Genomic DNA, 20,231 nt, shown 5'->3' with positions numbered 1-20,231 from the left:
TCATGGTGAGTGTGCTCTTCATCCCCTTCACCTAGTTCACCCATCCCCCCACCCACCTCCCTTCTGGTGACCAGCAGTTTGTTCTCTATAGTTAAGAGTCTGTTTCTTGGTTTACCTCTTTTTTTCTTTGCTCATCTGTTTTGTTTCTTAAATTCCAGATATGAGTGAAATCAAATGGTATTTGTCTTTCTCTCACTGACTTATTTCCCTCAGAATGATCCTCTCTAGCTCCATCCATGCTGTTGCAAATGGCAAGATTGCATTCTTTTTTATGGCTTAATAATATCCATCGTATGTATATACCACCTCTTCTTTATCCATTCGTCTATGGATGGACACTTGGGCTGCTTCCATAATTTGGCTATTGTAAATAACGCTGCAATAAATGTAGGGTTGCATGTACCCCTTTGAACTAGTGTTTTTGTATTTTGGGGGTAAATATAAATTTACTGGATTGTAGGGTAATTCGATTTTTAACTTTTAGAGGAACCTCCATACTGTTTTCCAGAGTGGCTGCACCAGTTTGCATTCCCACCATGAGTGCATAAAGGTTCCTTTTTCTCTGCATCCTCGTCAACACTTGTTTCTTGTATTTTTGATTTTAGCCATTCTGACAGGTGTGAGGTGGTATCTCATTGTAGTTTTGATTTGCATTTATCTGATGATGAGTAATGTTGACCATCTGTATGTCTTTTGTAATTATTAATAAGCAATGGAAAATATGTATAACATTTAAACTTTTCATTTCTTGTTTAGAGTACGAAATTTTTGTAAACAATCTTGTGATTTTCTTCAAAATATCATTTTCTCCAAAATACTATTTTCTTCAAAATATCAATTTAAGAACAAAGTAAAATATTGAAAATTATAGTGATATAGAATATGTATAAAGAAAGAAAAATACAGGACATGATTTTGAAATTTATGCTATTATGTCAGTTTCTCTTTTATAACAGTATGTGTGCTGAATTTTACATTTTCTTTTTTTTTAAATTTTATTTATTTATTTGTTTATTTGTTTATTTATTTATTTGACAGAGAGAGAGACAGCCAGTGAGAGAAGGAACACAAGCAGGGGGAGTGGGAGAGGAAGAAGCAGGCTCTCAGCAGAGGAGCCTCATGTGGGCCTCGATCCCAGAACACTGGGATCACTCCCTGAGCCGAAGGCAGACACTTAATGACTGAGCCACCCAGGCGCCCCTGAATTTTACATTTTCATCTTAGATCTTGTATGTTTAAGATGTCAAGTAAACAAATAAGGGAGAAATTCAGTGTCCACTTCATTCCCATAAAGCACAATTCCCAGAAGTACAAGAATATATTTTGGAGTATCTGTGCAAGTGATTTTAATTTTAACAAGTAGCACCAAAAATGAACATGCCTGGGGCGCCTGGGTGGCGCAGTCGTTAAGCGTCTGCCTTTGGCTCAGGGCGCAATCCCGGTGTTCTGGGATCGAGCCCTGCGTCAGACTCCTCCACTGAAAGCCTGCTTCTTCCTCTTCCACTCCCCCTGCTTGCGTTCCCTCTCTCCTTGCTGTCTCTCTGTCAATTAAATAAATAAAATCTTAAAATAAAAAAATGAACATGCCTTCAATAAACAGACACTGTGAATGAATCTGAGCCAGACATAGAAAGAAATACACAGCATGATCTCACTTATGTATGAAAGCTAAGTTGGCTCCATGCTCAGTGGGAGTCTGCTTGGGATTCCCTCTCTCCCCCTCATTCTGTTCCTCCCCATGCATGCTTTCTCTCTCTCTCAAATAAATAAATAAATAAATAAATAAATAAATAAAGCCTTAAAAATTCTAAACATTAAATTCATAGAAGCAGAGAGTAGGACAGTGGTTACCAGGGCAAGGTGGGTGGGGAAAATGGGGAGATGTTGGTCAAAGGGTAAAAAGTTGTAGTTATGTAGGATGAATAAATTCTAGAGATCTAAGGTACAGCATAGTGAGTAAACATCACGTTGGTACATCTTAAATATATACAATTTCTTAACCAATAACTATAAAATATGTATTTGGGGAATGGGATGAAGAATGACAGAGGCAGTACACGTGTTATGCAGAATCTTTTAGTCACACGGACGCATGCACATATACACAAATAACTGCTGGCTAGAACATTGAGGAAGTCACACTACTATGAATAAGTGTGTATATACACTATGTAAGAAGAACACATCTTCTATTGAATTTTAATCACCTACGTGCATTTCTGATACAATCAGCCACTCTTCAAAACAAATTTTTATAAGGCAATTTAAACTGTCTTTGGGGATAAACTATCCACATTGCACATCAAAGAAAAATAAAGAACAAATCATTTGCATATATACTGGATTGTTTCCCAGCTAGAGACAGGACATTTACAAAGGGGAACAGAAGTAGAAGCAGAAAGAAGCTCTGATAATCTTGAATCATCTTCATCTCTTTTTAGCATTCACATGCTAAAGACTTTCTTTGATGAGTCGGTGGTGTGTGCATTTTAATTGTTTATATACGTGACCTATTATATCTACACATTCTTCCTCAGAATCAAATACCTACTTTACCAGAGATGTGGATAAATGTGATGGAAACATCCATACTAACTTGATTCTGGTGTGACTTTTCTGCATAATTTATTCTGAATTAAATATTCTGATCACGACAGGATATATCTTAGTTTGGGGTTAATTTTCTAAGGTATCTACCTGACTGTTTCAATATGTAGATTTAGGTCTTCTTTTATTTATGCAATCTTTTCATTGATTACAGTTTTACATATTTTTGTTTCATTACTTTGTTTTTCTTCTTCAGGTCATGCAATTATACTGATGTTGAATTATCTTTGCCTGCCTTCCATTTCACATCTTCTTTCTCTTTCTCTCTCCTTTATTTTGCTATCACAAAAGTATTGTAATGTATAATCTCTTAGTACATGTGAATGAGTTCTTCTATGACAATTGCTAGGGTAATTTTAAATTGAGCTATTACAATTTTAAAATTTAATACCTATTACTAAAAATGACTATTACAATCTATATTACACAAATCACAGAAAAGATTATGTCCCTTTACTCTGGATCACACTTGCTATCAAACTTCTCTTTTTCCCTGTGTTGAGAAGTATAACATGATACCTAATAACTGCATGAATTTGCATTATCTTAATTATCAGATATATTAGATAGTTTATGATATGTTTATTGGCTATCTTTATTTCTCTGTGAATTCTTGTTCATTTGTCCATTTTTCTTTTTTCTTATTGATTTGTGGGAGCTCTTTATATTTTGTTGACATTAATCCTTTCTTTTACATATTATGTATATATTACATACTTTTTCACTTTTAAAATTTAATTGTCTTTTGTGTTATATAAGTTTTAAAAATGTGGTGTAGCTGCAATTATTACTTCCTAGTGGCTTTTTGCTTTATCACTAAGTGGTCCTCCTTTCCCTCCCCTAAATCACAAATACCTTTTCCTATACATTCTGCTAATATTTCATAGAATTTTTACATTTAGATATTTATCATATCAGCAATTTATGTTTGTAAATTTGTGAGAAGAAACAAACCTTTTTTTAAAAATTCAAGTTAAGAGCCAAAATTTTTATGGGGAGAATAGTTTTATATCCAAGGAACTCTTTTTCAATGGAAGACTGCTTTATTTATCAGATAATATAATATCAAAAGGAAAATATTTCCCATTTACCTGAAAATATTTTTTTATAATCGTGAACTTATAAAATATATATAATATTCTGCATTTTATTTGAATACAATTGTAATACAAGTTTATATGTGATTTTGCCTGCTAAATTTATTACCTAGTCTTTGGCAGAATTTACAGGGTGTGAGTATACAGAAAATGAGAAACAAGAGTTCAACTACACTTAGCAGTGACACAATGGACAAGAATGGACATAATGACATATTATGTATGAACAAGGGAACATCTGGGGCCTTCTGCCTAAAGAACAGAAATCTTAGAAGATAGCTATCTTCAAATACTTCAAATAATATCATATATGAAGAGAATAAACCAATGAATAAGAGCTAGAGAAAAATAACATTTAATTTAATGATATATGAAGCTATTTAATATGAAAACTGACGGAGAAGTGAGTATGTGGTCATGTGAGGAAGGTTGCTAAAGGAGGATGAGCAGTTATCTTTCAGACGATACAGAAAAGGACTGGGATTGGACTGTCAGCTGAAGTCTGGACTCGTATCTTTTACTTCTAAGATACTATTTAATTTTGTGTCATATCACTTGGAATTTTCATAGCTTCATGAAAATCAAATGATGGGAATATGAACTGAGAATTTTCTAATGAAAATGTAAATTTTATTGGAAATGTAATGAAAAGTATAAAGTGAATAATTGGGAAACAATATGTGTTTTGTAATTTTTGTTGGTTGCCATAAACATACTTCCTATCACAGATAAGTGAAGGAAAGGAAAGTAGAAATGCAAAACCAAGAGGCTAATGGCAATGAGGAGAGGGGGGGAAAAAAAGACTGATATATCTGGAGCCTCCAATATTCTGGGAGCTCACAACTCATAAAACCTCTGTTTGCTGTTGACCTGTATGTTGGGTTTTCAGCACATTCCAAGACTTCTAAGTCACTTATTTCCATGCTGTTTTAATCACTTTGATTTTTGCTTGCAAAGATCCTTAAATTTCTCTCAGCACAAGTCAAATGCTTTAAACAAAGTATTATTAAGCAAAATGTGTCTTAGGCTGTATCATAGCAATTGTTTTTCTAAGTTATATGCAAACAGTATAGAGTTGTATATTTTTTCTAAGAGATTTGGATAAATGGAGGAGCTGGAATCTCCATCTGATAATGGAAGTGGAAGCCCTGAGAAAGTGTATTAATTCACCCGAAATAGTGTATTTCATATAATTTACTTCATGACCCTGGTATATGAATTTGCAGGATACATCATTATTTGGGGAATTAATAAAGTTTATGTGGGGCTGACTATGATCACATAAATTATTTGCATGTCCAACATGGGAAGGTAGGAGCAGAACTAGATAACTAGCATGACAGGGGGTGGAGCAAAGAAGAATAAAACCAAAACCCTCCCATGGTGTTCAGGCGCAGCGAGTGTACATGGGCAAGGACCAGGGGATGGAGGGGCCTACGGAGTCACCTCGACAAATGCATATGGCTAATATTATCAATGGAATTTTCTCATGAAGAAACAGAAAAACAGGAAGGTCATTCACTTGCCAGGGACAGAAACGGCTCTCTTAATTTCCTTTATTATCTCTTCTCATGTAATTCAGCCTGCCTGATGTAGGACACGGAAAACAGAAAGAAATATGCAGAAAGAAAACTGTGTTAAGTTCTTCATTAAGCTTCCCTAAAGGTTAAATAGTAACAGCTTGCATTTTGACATTTTGGCAAATGACTATACAGGAGTGCTCAAGAAAACTCCACTTAGCCTTGGTTAAATGGAAAGGTGATAAACGTCACCACACATGTTTCCTGAATGGCATCTACTTGAAACATTCCTTCCTCTCTCCTTTCCTCCCTCCTTCCCTCCCTCCATTTCTCCTCCTTTCCATCCTATACACCTTCTTTAGTTGTCATAATTTCCTCCCTGCTGATTTACTTCAATATAAAATATACCTAAAATAAACAAAAAATATAAAAATACTAAAATATAAATTCTGGACTCTGAATCAAACTATGGGTGGGTCCCTTTTCCAGAAGAAAAAGTTGTGTCCCTTCCCCTTCCTTCCTACCCTCTGGTTATTAGGACATTAGGACTGAGTGAAGGGCAATGTGCTGACTGACAAAATAATCTCTGAGCATATCTTTTAACTAAATGCTCAGCATGGTACTCCTAGTACTGAATGCTTTAATTGGCTATTTTCTCCCGCTGGAGCCCAGAATAAAAATGATAATCCAATTTTGCAGACACTGTTAGCACTGTTTGGCATTTTCCTAATAAAGCCACAATGCTCCTGGCCTGTCATCATAGCTTTCCAGTAGTTTCTCCAAACCATTCTACCCTAATTACTGTAGCCTGGAAGCATCACCTCCCACCCCCTGCAAGTTTTACTGAGCAATCAGCAATTTGCTGAGAGGAATGATGACCATGTCATATTTCTCAGACTTTCATGTAGTTGGGCTTCTTTTAAATCAATTCCGCTTTCTGTTCAGCCTTTGAAGGATGGTAGTGGGGCTGCTATTTTCAATTTTCAGAGAGCAATCGGTAGCAATAGGTAGAAATGCCTCCTATGAAGAGTTAATTATCATGTCTGTTAACCTGTGGATCAGAACGGGATGAGAAACCGGGTGAGGAAGTGTCATGCAAGATGAGATGTCTCCCCGTTTGTAATATGATTTCATGAGCATGGCTTTTCCTTATTTCTGTTTTAGTCTTCATTTAAATGAAAAAGAATTGCCTCAGAAAATGGAAGTATCTGATCACTGAGAGTATTGGCTGCAAGTCAAGCCACTGTCTTCTACATATTAACCGCCCATCTTTTCCCCAACGAAAGGGGGGATAGGAGGGCTGCATTGTCTTGAGATTCCCTTTTGAACTCCAAAGGGCCATGTTCAGGAATCACAGTGAAATAGTTCTCTTCTTTTTGAGGAGAGATTTATTATTAACACTGTCCTCAATAAATAGGAGGCATGGAGAGTATAGAGAAGTTCGAGTCAGATAGGTACGAAGTGATTCATCAGAAGAGAATTTCAAACTGCGTACCCAGACGAGGAGGAAGGAAAGCTATTCCCACAGAAAAGGGTGAGATACAGGGGGTGAGTTTACTTCAACACTGACAAAATGCCAGCAATTCATACCTGTGGGGAAATAGAACAAAAGTACCATCACGTGGAATCAATATTGCCCTGCAGAAACCCTGTTTGAAGAGAACATGAGGCTTTAGAATTTTACCACAGCAGGGTGCCTGGGTGGCACAGTTGGTTAAGGATCCCACTCTTGCTTTCAGCTCAGACCCTGATCTCAGGTCATGAGATCAAGCCCCACATTGGGCTCTGGGCTCAGCATGGAGTCTGCTTAAGATTCTCTTCCCCTCTCCCTGTGCATCCCCCCTCAAATAAATAAGTAAATCTTAAAAAAAAAAAAGAATCTGATCTTCATTTTGGACACAACATCTTCATTTGTTCTTCAGAGGAATTCTTTGATGATACATTATTTGCATTTCATGCATTGAGTATTGGAAAGATTAAGACTTATCCCCCAAATCACAGAACCAGAAGGGAAAGCAGTGAAATGTGCTGGGCTCTGAGCCCTTTGCTCTGTGTACTATAGCACACCATCTCAAATGAAGAAGCACTTACATGTAGAGACAAAAAGATGTTTAAATATTGTTACATAAGTTCTTTAAGCAGAGATATATAATCTTTGTTAAGCTGTCTCATCATTCATTTAACATTTATTTATAGGGAGTACTATGTGCCTGGGGATATAATAATAAAATGTAGATAAAATATAGCTTTAAAAAAACTCACAGTATAGAAGGAAATATACAGAGTGAACAGATAATCATTATTGTGATGAACTTTCTGAGGGAATGTTCCTCAATGCTATGGAAGTGCATGGTGTCTCATCTAATTTATAGGTTTCTATAACATGGGAACATGAGGGTGAGATCACAGGGTCTGCTCATTTTCACAACTATACTTTTTTAAATTTTACTGAAAATATTAGCTAAAAAATTAGGTGGAAATTAGGAAGAAGGAGTTTAAACTATCACTCATTGCATTAGAAATTATCTGATACTGAAGCCTACCATAGAACCCATTGAAAAACCACACAAACTGCATTAAAATGCAATCAACAGGGTATAAAATCAATATAATCAATACCATTCAATATATAAAGCAGAAACCACTTTGATGATTTATGGTAAAAGAAAAATGCTCTCATTTTTAATAGGAACAGACTGATTTTAAAAAAAAAAAAGGTGATATGCTTAACAAGAAAAGCACAAGATTCATATGGAGAAATGTTTAACATCTCCCATTAAAAAGAAAAAAAGCAGAAACAAATGCAAATACAGATTATGTTCTGATAGAAAGTCTTAAAATATAAAGATGCCAATTTTCTCTGAGTTAATGTATAGTTCTAACATGATTTAAATAAGAGAACAGCACTTTCTTTTCTTTTTTGAAAATAATCAAGGTGCTTCTAAAGCTCAGAGGGAAAATAACAGAAATAGACAGGAAACTATGAAAATGAAGATCAGAGAGATGGGCTTAGTCATACCATTTATTAAAATGATTACAAAGTCTAAATAAATAAGACTTTATGGTCATGTCTCATGAACAGAGATGAAAACCAAAGGAACAAAATAGAAATGCCACAATTGGACCCAAGTGCATTTAGGAATCTGACCTATGAAGGGCAGCATATATAATCAGTGAAGAAAAAACAGTTAATTCAATAAATGGTCTTAGGACAACTGGACAGTCATCTAGACATAGTCAGATTCATACCTTCCATCCTTCACCAGAATCAATTTCTAAGGGATTAAAGATGCAAATGTATAAAACTAAAACCATAAAATAATGCATTATTCCTAACCTTGGAGCAAGAATAGCATTTCTCATTTTGACTAAAAATTCAGGAGCCATTAAAATGGATACATTCAAGTAACTTTAAAAAGGACATCTTCATGCCTTTAAATAAACAAAAGAAAAGCAAAATACATAAAAAAATAACATAAGCAGGGGCGCCTGGGTGGCTCAGTCGTTAAGCGCCTGCCTTCGGCTCAGGGCGTGATCCCAGAGTCCTGGGATCGAGCCCCACATCAGGCTCCTCTGCTGGGAGCCTGTTTCTTCCTCTCCCACTCCCCCTGCTTGTGTTCCCTCTCTCACTGGCTGTCTCTCTGGCAAATAAATAAATAAAATCTTTTAAAAAAATAACATAAGCAAAAAAAAATAAACTGGTATATTTTGAATTCATATTACCTATGAACGGGTAATTTTTTGACAGATAATCTTGAAAGCTTTAAGAAAAAGATCAGACTCACAATAGAAAAAGAAGCAAAGAATATGAACAGAGAGTTCAGTTAAAAAAAAAAAAGGAAATACAAATAGGTCTAAAAATTAATCCAGGTAATAGCAATTCCATCCTTCCACTTGCTCAGGCCAGAAAACTTGGAAGAGTAATTTACGCCTTTATTTCCCTTACACTGCATATCCAAAACTTCAGGAAGTCTTCTTTGCTATATCATCAAAATATACCCAGAAGCTGACAGCCCAGGTCTACCACTACCAGGCTGGGCCAAGCTGCCATCATGTCTATAGGATTCCTGCACTAGTCCTCTAACTGGCCTTTCTGTTTCCATCATTGCTCTGGATGGTCAATTCTAATAGCAATTAGAGGAATCCTTTTAAAATATGTGTCAGTTCAAATTCATGTCTTTCTTTTGCTCAAATTTCTCAACAGCTTTCCATTTCTTCCAGAATGAAAGCCAAAATCCTTTAACTTGTCTACAAAGCCCTGTGCACTGTGGCTTTTCATTATCTCTCTGACAACTTCACCCACTCTTCCCCTCTCCATTTCTGCTCCAGTAACACTGAACTCCTTCGTATTCCTCCACGATGCTACATATTCTCCCTGCTTGAGAACTTAGCTCTGGTTGTTTCTTCTACCTGGAACTCATTTTCCCCAGATATCTGATTAGGCCACCCCCTCTTCTTCTTCAAGTTTTTGCCCAGATGTAATTCTACCAATGAAATCTTATATTAACTCTCATTCCCCCTTCACCTTATTCTACTTATATTTCTTCATCATTATCACCATCCAATATACTATATGTTGTATAATCACATACCTATATGATTTTTTTCTGTTCAGTACACTTTTATATTCCCACTACTTAGAATAAGGCTGGCACTTAGTAAAGACCCAATAAAGAGCTGCTCAACGAATAAATGTAATTCTACTCCTAATCTTACAGAGAAAGGTAAATTAAAATTCCAATCAGATGCCACTTTCTCATAAGAAATTGGCAAAAATCAGAAGTTGGTAAGATGCTCTGGAAACATACTTTCATAAATTACTGGTGGGAGTATAAAATGGTACAAACCATATGGAGGGAAATTTGGTAATATCTCTAAAAATACACTGGTACATGTCCTTTGGCATAGCAAGTCTAATACCAGTTATGCAAAGAGGAAATGACATATGTTCATGTTATTCACTGTCATGTTGCTGTTAAAGAATAGAAAAGACTAAATATTAATTAATAAAGAACTGATTAAACAAATTATGATACATTAATACACTAGAATACTATATGGCTGGAAAAAATTATGAGTAGTTCTCTGTGCGTGAATTTGAAAAGCTTTCCAAAGCGTCTTGCTAAATTTTAAAGAAGGAAAGAGCAGTGGATGCAGTAATCTAGCATTTGTGTAGTAAGAGAAACTAAGCAAATATATATTTACATTTATTTGTATCCAACAACTGTGGAAAGATACAGGAGAGATTAACTAGTGTTTGTAGAATGGAAGTAGTAGGAAAAGTGGAGAACCAAGGTGAACAAAAGATATTTCTCTTTATATTTTGATCTTTTTAAGAAAGTTACTATGTTCAGTTAGCCAACATATAGTACATCATTAGTTTCTGATGTAGTGTTCAACGATTCATTAGTTGTGTATAACACCCAGTGCTCATCACAACACGTGCCCTCAATACCCATCACCTTTTTGGGGGTTTTGGACCATGTTAAAAGATGATATATTTAAAATACTGAATATATAAATGGTTTTAAAATTACTATAAGATAGTATAGACTATAAACCACAAAGGAGGAATAGATAAAAGGATTAACTCTTCAGTCACATTCTAGAGAGTAATATAAAACCATAGACGGGTTGGCTTATGAACAATGACGGGCTGGGAAGTCTAGGATCACAAGCACCAGTTTTCTTCAGAACTTAAAAATCTGTTAAACTTTTGAGAATAGATTGCAGAAAATCAATATGTAAATGGATGAACTCAGCCATATGGAAAAACACCCACCTAAGTAATTATTTCTTAGAAATAGGCGGTCCTAATCAAGAAATGAGGGTGCAGTTTCTATCAAAATATGACTACATTAGCATGTTTAAAACTGTGACTAAGACAATGTTATTAATAAATTAAAAGGAAAAGGATAGCCACTGAAGGTAGATGGTTGATTAGAAACAGAAATGCCAGAGTCAGAAAGAGAAGCTGGTAGTTTATTCTTCAGTTTCTCATGGTGGAGGTCCTATGGACAATGCTCATTAGTTTGTGGTCTGCTTAGCATATGTACTGACTGTGGAGATGGATGCAACAGACTATTAAAATCTAATGTCAAAAATCTATAGAAAGTATCCCACTTCACTGCCTTACTTTAATTAAAAACAACTTTCTAATTATTATCAGATGCAGCTTCCAGAAAGTGAATAAAAGGATAAGGCTCATTTGAACATTCTATTCTTTTTTTTTTTTTTCCAGTGGAAATCAATACATGCACGTTTTGTTCTCTTGGTATTTTGACGAATATAAATCCATTTCCCTGTCTGAGATTATCTTAGGGATACTAACAAACGCTACAAAGCCCATGAAACTGAAGGCGAGGTGCAACACTGATGTCATATCACAAAAGTGCGGCCAGAAGGCACTGTCTGGATGATCAGCCAGTCACATTACTGATGTCGCCTTCTATTATTATGCCCCTCCTTCTCCAACAATAAAACCAAAGTTAATTTGCTAGAGGAACACAGGATTGGAAGAATGAGGTGACTGAATTAACGTCCAGTATGTCCCAGTTGTTTCTAATGTTATTAGGATGAAAATGTGAAAAGGTTTTTGTTCCCCAGAATAAGTAGCCATCAAGGTATAATCCAAAAAAGGGAACAGATTATCTCTTACACCACTTATATAGAACAATCATGAAATGCACTGTCAATTAATTACCAAGTAGGGCACCTTTCATAAAAAACTGAAAAAAAAACTGAATTCCCTCCTTCTCAATTACTGTGCAAATAAAAATTGATAAGAGCCTCCATGTCTCTTTCTGTTAATGATCACTCATGCAAAGGGAGTATTCTATTAGGAAAAAAAAAACACTTCCCACACAGTATCACTTTTTTTTTTTTTTCAAAGTATGGGTATAGTGACTAATAGCTTTGTCTTAAGTATGAAATTCTCACTGTTTGTTCTTGGGGAACACAAGCTAAGATATCAGGATTGGGTTACAGTGCTATGGTGGGTAAGAAAAATGTTAGAGATCATCTAATCAGTCTCCTTTTGCAGAATCCAGGTTGAAGTCCAGTCCATGGACAGAGGTTGCTACCTTATGGAGGTAGAGAACTTATAAGAACATAGTTCTAGAAGTTCCCCATCCCTAATGATTGAAATGATTTTATGGCTTTTATTTTATTTCTATTAAACCATTTTCTTTCAAACATTCGCCTATGAGAATTTTTCTTTTTTGCCTCACATGATGAATTTTTAAGAGACTCAAGTATTTATTGAGTACTAGAGAATGAAGTAGAGTAAGAGCTCCAGGAGACCTCTGTTCCAAGTTCTGTCTGTCCCTTAAAGCTAATTGATCTTCTGGGCCATTGAGCTCTTCTTCCTCCCAAACTGTGACCTACTGACTATTGCATACATTTTGGTTTCTTTCTTTCTATCATTCTTATGCTACTTAATTACTCACTGTTGCAGACAAAAGATGCTACCTTACATATTATGTTGAGAATTAAATGAGGTAATAGTTACAAACATATAAGGAGGTGCTCCTTATTTTCTGTAAGCACTTCACAAATACTACCTCATATAGTACTCAAAATCAGCTTCTACATCTCTGTATTGTAGAGGAAAATATCAGCAATCACTTTTGACAGTTAGCAAGAGGCAAGCTCACATTTAGAGCTCATTTCTATTTTTTTGTTTGTTCGTTTGTTTTTTGGGGTTTAAAAAAAAATTTTTGTTTAACTCCAAGACATATTTCTCCAAGAAGCAAACAAGATTGTTGACTGGCTCTCCTTTTTCCTATTGATTCTTTTCATATAACCCCTTTCCAGCCTTTCTGAGATGGGTGCTCTGGGGATGAGTTCCAGATTCCTTAGTAGCAGCCTCTGTCCATGGACTGGACTGCAACCTGGATTCTGCAAAAGGAGACTGATTAGATGATCTCTAACATTTTTCTTACCCACCATAGCACTGGAACCCAATCCTAATATCTTAGCTTGGGTTCCCCAAGAACAAACAGTGAGAATGATTACGATGTAGGAAGTTTATCAGGGAGTGTTTGTCTTAGTTTAGGCTGCTATAGTAGGATGCATAGACTGGGCGGCTTAGGAACAATAGACAGGCTGGGAAGTCCCAAGATCACAGTGCCAGCAGATTTGATGTTTGCAGAGAGCCCACTTCTTGGTTCATAGATAGTCATCCTTTCCCTGTGTTCTAACAGAGGGTAAGGACTCCAGATTGTTTTCTGGAGTTTCTTTTATAAGGGCACTAGTCCCATTCACGATGGCTCTACCCTTGTGAACTAATCTCACCTCCCACAGGCCCCACCTCCTAATACCATCACACTGGGGATTAGGATTTCAACATATGAATTTGGGTGGGGACACAAACATTCAGTCCATAATGGTGTACTTGGTGACAAAAAGGAAATGAAGAAAGCAGGATTTATTTCAGAGGGAACCTCAACTATGATGCAGTAGCAAAAGCCTCAGCCCATTCCACAGTGAACCCTGGCCCTTGACTGGCCTTTCTGAGTTTTCCCAATGTGAGGAAAGAGGCTGGGTCCTTGTATCCCCACATCAGAGGCCATTAGATGTAGGCTACCTGGGAAGAGGTGTAAGTTTGACAAGATATATCCCTTTATCCTGAGGCAAAGCCTGGGGAGGAACTCAGCTGTAAGCCATCAACAGGAATCACATCCTAGTGGATAGGGAGAATGAAAGCCTCTGTCCCAAAGAGAGAATCTTGATGGCACCCAAGAGCATTCACTACATCTGATCTCTCTTCTACACTGGGTTCCTGCCTAGATTTTATCTGTGTCTCTGCCCAGAGTCATAGTCTAGCTGGATCCTTTATTTCTCTAATTGATTCAAGTCCAGCAGGTTGGTGATGTCTTTTTTGGAAGGAAGCCCACGAGGTCCATCCATAAGCTGGTCATATACATCGGGTTTTTCTGAATACTTCACCCAATTATGAATATATTAACAAGAGTTGATTAGCTATTCTGAAATTGACTGGAAGAGCTCATTCATGATACAATTTTAAAATAGTCAATGTTGAGCTCTCTGTCTCATGCCTTCACTGAGCTTTGGCCCAGTCCACATTTCTATAGATTTTGTGGATTTCAGCTTTGGTATGTTACTTGTAAACTGGTCTGTCACTTTCTGGGACTCACACATTCACTTTGCCATGGAGATCGAGAAGTATTAAAATCTCCAGAAGTTGTGATGATGGACATGTATAATTTGACATTTTTATCAATATTTGTTACTACTTACTCTAATATTTTGAAAGATTAAAAACAGCTTTTAAACACAGGCTACAAGAACACAAAGCTCTAAAAAAGTCATCTTGAATGATAGACCATAGGCTCTAAAACGCTGGCAAGATCACTATGCCCACGCAAGGCAGTAGAAGCTGACATAGGGGGTCAGGATTCAACTAGCAAGTATTTCTTTATTGGCCTTCTTTTCTAACTCACACTTAAGTTCTTTTTTGGCCATTTCTTTTCCTTGAAAAATCTCACTTCCCTCTTGTAAATATGAAATTTGGCAGAGTATTTCAAACAGGAACGTTGACATTTGAGAGAAAGGTTTAATTGGTGGGGTGCTATTATCGCTGATGGGAGAGTTGTAGAGGGAGAGGGGTTGGTTAAGAAGGATAAGATGATTCATGAACTGTAAATAGCTGTGAAGAATGTGACCATAAGGCTTAGTAGAAGGGCTGAGGCATTGTTTTTCAACATATTTTTGGCTTTAATAATTAGGTCTTGTGAGGAGAAAATTGCTGGGGAGGAAAGTCAGATGGTAGGGACTTAAGGACAAAGCCAGTGGAAAGAAAATGGCAAGAGCTGGCAGAGATCACTTAAGTGTGAACTCACTCTTTAAAGACTAAAAGAAAAAAAGACAAAGGCAAAGAACAGAGAGAAAAACGTGTTGAAGTAGGGGACAGTGACAATGGAAAACAAAGTGTTATGTGCAATAATATAAAAAAGGGGGAAGGTCAACTCAACTTTTGAGGTTGTGAGATGAATTAAAAATGAATGTGGGAGGGGTGCCTGGGTAGCTCAGTTGGTTGGGCATCCAGCGCTTAGTTTCGGCTCTGGTTGTGATCTTGGGGTTATGAGATTGAGCCCCACATCTGGCTCCATGCTCAGCATGGAGTCTGCTTGAGATTCTCTCCCTCTGCCCATCTCCCTGCTTTCTCTCTCTCTTTCTCTCTCTTTCAAAATGAATAAATACATCTTTTAAAAAATGAATGTGGGAATAAGAAGAGTGAATGGATTTTGTTTTTTCAAAATGGAAATGCAATCTTTTGCTATACAAAAATACCATGACAAAAAATTATATTTTGACTCAGTAAATCTCAATGAATTACAAGAAACCTAAGTCCTGTGGTTCTGAAGTATAAATGTGGTCATCTGAGAATTGAGTCTTTAGTTTGAATCTTAAGCACTGTGCCCCTGCTATCACTTTCTTCTTCCAATCCTTCCCCCAGTATATGTGAATTCCTGTAGCTTTCAGTAACATTTTTCCCTCCATGCTGGTACCTTTTCCAACAATAGGTGACCAGAATCTTATTCATGTTGATCAACAAATCCTACATCTCCTGGAATATAATTTAAAATACAGAGATATACTTATGGGGCTTCCTAATTTGCAGGATAAATGATGGGCAGCATTTGCAGCCCCCATACCTCATTCTCTTCATGTCAGTGTTATCTTTCCAGAACTCCTACAAATCTATGTAACACAGGTAAAAGTCAATCATTAATAACACACACTGAAAATCTGTTAAATATCTGATCTATCTGGATTTTTTTTTCAGAATAATCAGTGAATTATAAATCTACCTCTCCTTTTCCCTCTCAAAAAAGCAAGCCATTTGTTTCATTAACATTTAGAAAACAAATCCATTTTACCAGTGTGTTAAAAAGCCAACTTTATTAAGCATTAAATGATCATATATATTTAGGTCTATTTTGGTAACTGATAATTTCTTCCAGTTATCATTTAGTATATTCTCTCTTCAATACCCAATTGTTTTAAGTACTATATTTTAACTTGACAAGACATTCTCTCCCTCATTATCCCTCTTTCCAGAATTTCTTTTTATTCTTCTTCTTTTTTTAAGGCTATTGATCATCTACTTAGAAAGCTATTTATATTTTTTAAAGATTTTATTTATGGGGCATCTGGGTGGCTCAGTTGGTTAAGTGTCTCCCTTCGGCTCAGGTCATGATCTCAGGGTCCTGGGATTGAGCCCCACATCAGGTTTCCTGGTCAGCAGGGAGTCTGCTTCTCCTCCCCAACTTGTGCTCTCTCTCTCTCTCAAATAAATAAAATCTTTAAAAAAATAAAGTAAAATAATAAACATTTAATTTATTTATTTGAGAGAGAGAGAGAACATGAGCAGGGAGGGGCATAGGGAGAAGCAGACTCCCCGCTGAGCAGAGAGCCCAACGTGGGGCTCAATCCCAGGACCCCGGGATCATGTCCTGAGCTGAAGGCAGATGCTCAACCTACTGAGCCATCCAGGCGTCCCTTCCCAGGCTCTTCTAACATATTTATGTTTCTAGGTGAACTTTAAAATTAGTTTGCAAATCAGCAAAAAACCATTTCCTGAAATAATATTTAACTGAGATATCATTAAAGTTATAGGTTTTTTTTATGGATAATATGTTTATAATTTTTGCCTTCCTTAAATTAGTTTAAATGACCCCCAGTAAAGTTTTGTAGAGTTTTAATAAGTGTTACACATTTCTTGGGAAGATGTAGATTTCTATTTCTTATAATACTATTAATTACTTTATTATATTTTCTCATTGGCTATTATTATAATATTAAAAATCATGTACTCTGTAGATTCATTCAGTAATTGGCTAAATTATCAAATTATATTTTTTTCCTAATACTTTCTTATTTAATTCATTTGGAGTATTGTTAAAAAATATTCAGACAAAATTTGAAAGTTGTCCCTCCTCTTTTTTTAATAGGTAGATATTATAAATTTTGTCTTGTCTAACTGAATTAGTTCAGTAAGAAGGTGTATATAATCTTCATGTTCCTGAATTTAATAATAATGCTTCTAATGTTTACCACTGAAATCATATTATGTATTTTTCTGATCTCTCATTAAGGATTGTGATTTGATGAAATATTTGGGGGCTATATAGTGAGATATTTATTAAATTTTCCCACTTATAAGTTAATTAAATAATATTAGTACCTTCCTAAATTATAGATTTTCCTTAAATACTTGAAAAAAATACTACTTATAAATGACACAGATTTATTTAAATATCTACCAAAATAAATGTAGAAATTTTACAACCACATATATGCAAAATATTGACCTTCCTTAGCCAATACAAAAATTTGCTGTATTTGTGTTATGCTAATGAAAGTTTTGTTTCCACTGTGGTTGAGTAAACTACTAACAGACTGACTCTCCTATAGACAATAGCTATAAGCTCTGGGAAACACACACACACACACACACACACACCCCTTCTTGAAGTCTCTGAACAGTAAACAAAAGCAGAGAGATTCTGGATGATAGCCACAATTTAGAAGAAGAGACCAGAAGGTGTGAGTTTTCTATATTTTTAGCTTTTATTCTGAGTCCAGCTGCAGTCAGGATGCTACATACAGCATCTAAAACACTGGTACCCAGGATCTTTCTGACCTGATGGACCAGAAGTCAAGGATGAGGGTAACCACAGCCATTGGAAAGTAAAGAGGGAATCACAGAAATGGAATAAACAGCAAAGGGAGTCCTAAATTCTGTGTATACATTCTACCTAAGTCTCTGACAGCTCTGACCATGCATGTGGGGGGCAGGTAGCAAACAGCCATGCTAAAGGGGGAAAATGAGATTTGAATCACAATCCAAAAGATAAAGACTACAAATTCTAGTCCAATAAAACTACTGCACACTAAAACAAAAATATCAACACTCTGTAATAATATAAAGTAATCCTGAGTTTCCATGATACTACATTCACAGAGTTCAGGACACAAAAATAAAAATACACTTGACATAAATAAAACAGGAGAAGGCAATACATTTTCAAGATAAAATATACTTAACAGAGGTCAACTCTGAGATGATCCAGATATTGGAATTAACAGAAAAAGACTTTAGACTTATTAGCAATTAAAAACACTCTGAATGTGGTAAAGGGTAACATGCTCATAGTAAATCTCACAAAGAACTAGAAACTATTAAAAAATAATTAAATACAAAGTCAAGAACCAAAAAATACAATATCTGAAATTAAAAATTCACTGGATGGGCTTACCAGCAGAATAGAGATGGCAGTCAATAAATTCGATCAATAATATTTTCCAATCTTAAGAACATTTAAAGAAAAAAAAATAATGTATAGAAACTTAAGGACTGTGGGATATCAAATGCTAAATATATTTGTAAATGGAGAGAGGTAAATGGAGGAGAAAAAGCATTTGAAAAAATAATGACTGAAAAATTTCACAATTACGTGAAACAAGAAAATCCTACCATTTGTGAAAGCATCTATGCATCCTGAGGACATTGTGCTAAGTGAAATAAGTCAGACACACAAAGATAAGAATGAGGTGACTGAGTTAACTCTCAGTATGACCCAGTTTTTTAAATGTTATTTCATTTACTTTAATACTGTATTTATAATATTGAAATTCTGTTGAAATTCCCTGCCTATTTGATCTTCATATCCTTGTTGCCCAGGGAGACCAAAGAAAGGCAACTGATGGTAATCCAGTATCTCTCCAGCATTGAAGAGACTTTTGTCTCTAACTCATAACTCAACTATTAAAATTAACACCAAATAAATAAACTCTCATGAAAAAAACTGATGAGAAATGAGCACTGTCTAGTTACTCTATCCTCACACCTATTTTAATATTATCTCAACGGATAGATCATATTCTTTGGAATTTCTGCTCCCCTTTCCAAAGGTTGATAATTTGTTGAATCTTACTCAAAAGTAAAATCAAAGTTATTTCTTTATCATTTCCTCTGATATTCTCAGTCAGGATTTTCTACCTAGACATTGAACTGGTTTTCTTCAAATGAAAAGTTGTTTTTAAGACTTCATAATCAACAGCATCTTTTAACATGTTTAAGCACAAGCATGATTCTTTCTCCTTGCATGGTATGTATGCATCATATGAGAACTACTGATTAAATGTTATATGATTTCAAAACATGGTGACTGCCATCGACTGAACAAGTTTAATTAGAACATGATGTTGAAATGGCTGAAATATCAGTAGGCATTTGATTTAGTACCTCCATAAGGAGCAGCAAATGTAATCTGTCAAAATGGGCTCCCGTGTACACCAACAAACTGTACAGGCAGAAGTATCCAGTACTGCAAAAATGATAGAGCCTGACTGTAATAGAGATGTTCTGTTCAAAAGTTTTATGAAAGGGGGCGCCTGGGTGGCTCAGTCGTTAAGCATCTGCCTTTGGCTCAGGGCGTGATCCCGGTGTTCTGGGATCGAGCCCCACGTCAGGCTCCTCGGCTGGGAGCCTGCTTCTTCCTCTTCCACTCCCCCTGCTTGTGTTCCCTCTCTCGCTGGCTGTCTCTCTCTCTCTGTCAAATAAATAAATAAAATCTTAAAAAAAAAAAAGTTTTATGAAGGAAGCTGGAGACCCTAGAGTTTATCCCGAAATCAACACTGAACCATTGAACGTGTCATGCAGAACAATAGGTCTTTGTGGAAGAACAAACAAAAGCAAAAGCAAACAAAAAGCAAATGGTTAATTTTTTAAAAACCCTAGTAAGAAAACTATATTTTCCTATCAAAGAAAATGTAACTACCTTATATATATGAAATTTTTACTTCAAATCAAATCTTTTCTATGGAAAGGGGGAAAATAAAACTTCAACAAGGCTATTTGATCACAGAAGTAGTACCATCTTTCATGGTCCCCAGTGATCTCTGGGAAAATGACATTAGTAAGAGCAATGAAAATTACCATAACTGCCATTTGTGCCAAAATAAAACCAGTTGCAAA

At 35.8% G+C, this 20,231-nt stretch overlaps 1 pseudogene; it reads left to right on the top strand.

Moving 5' to 3' along the window:
- Window positions 1-6,646: 6,646 nt before the first annotated feature.
- LOC123799701 (Y-box-binding protein 1 pseudogene) overlaps window positions 6,647-20,231 on the top strand; it is a 29,057-nt pseudogene continuing 15,472 nt past the window's right edge.

Source organism: Ursus americanus, chromosome 7, assembly GCF_024610735.1.
Source record: "Ursus americanus isolate L20-20 chromosome 7, mUrsAme1.1.p, whole genome shotgun sequence".
Lineage (NCBI taxonomy): Eukaryota > Metazoa > Chordata > Mammalia > Carnivora > Ursidae > Ursus > Ursus americanus.
This window is presented reverse-complemented; position numbering and strand designations above follow the sequence as displayed.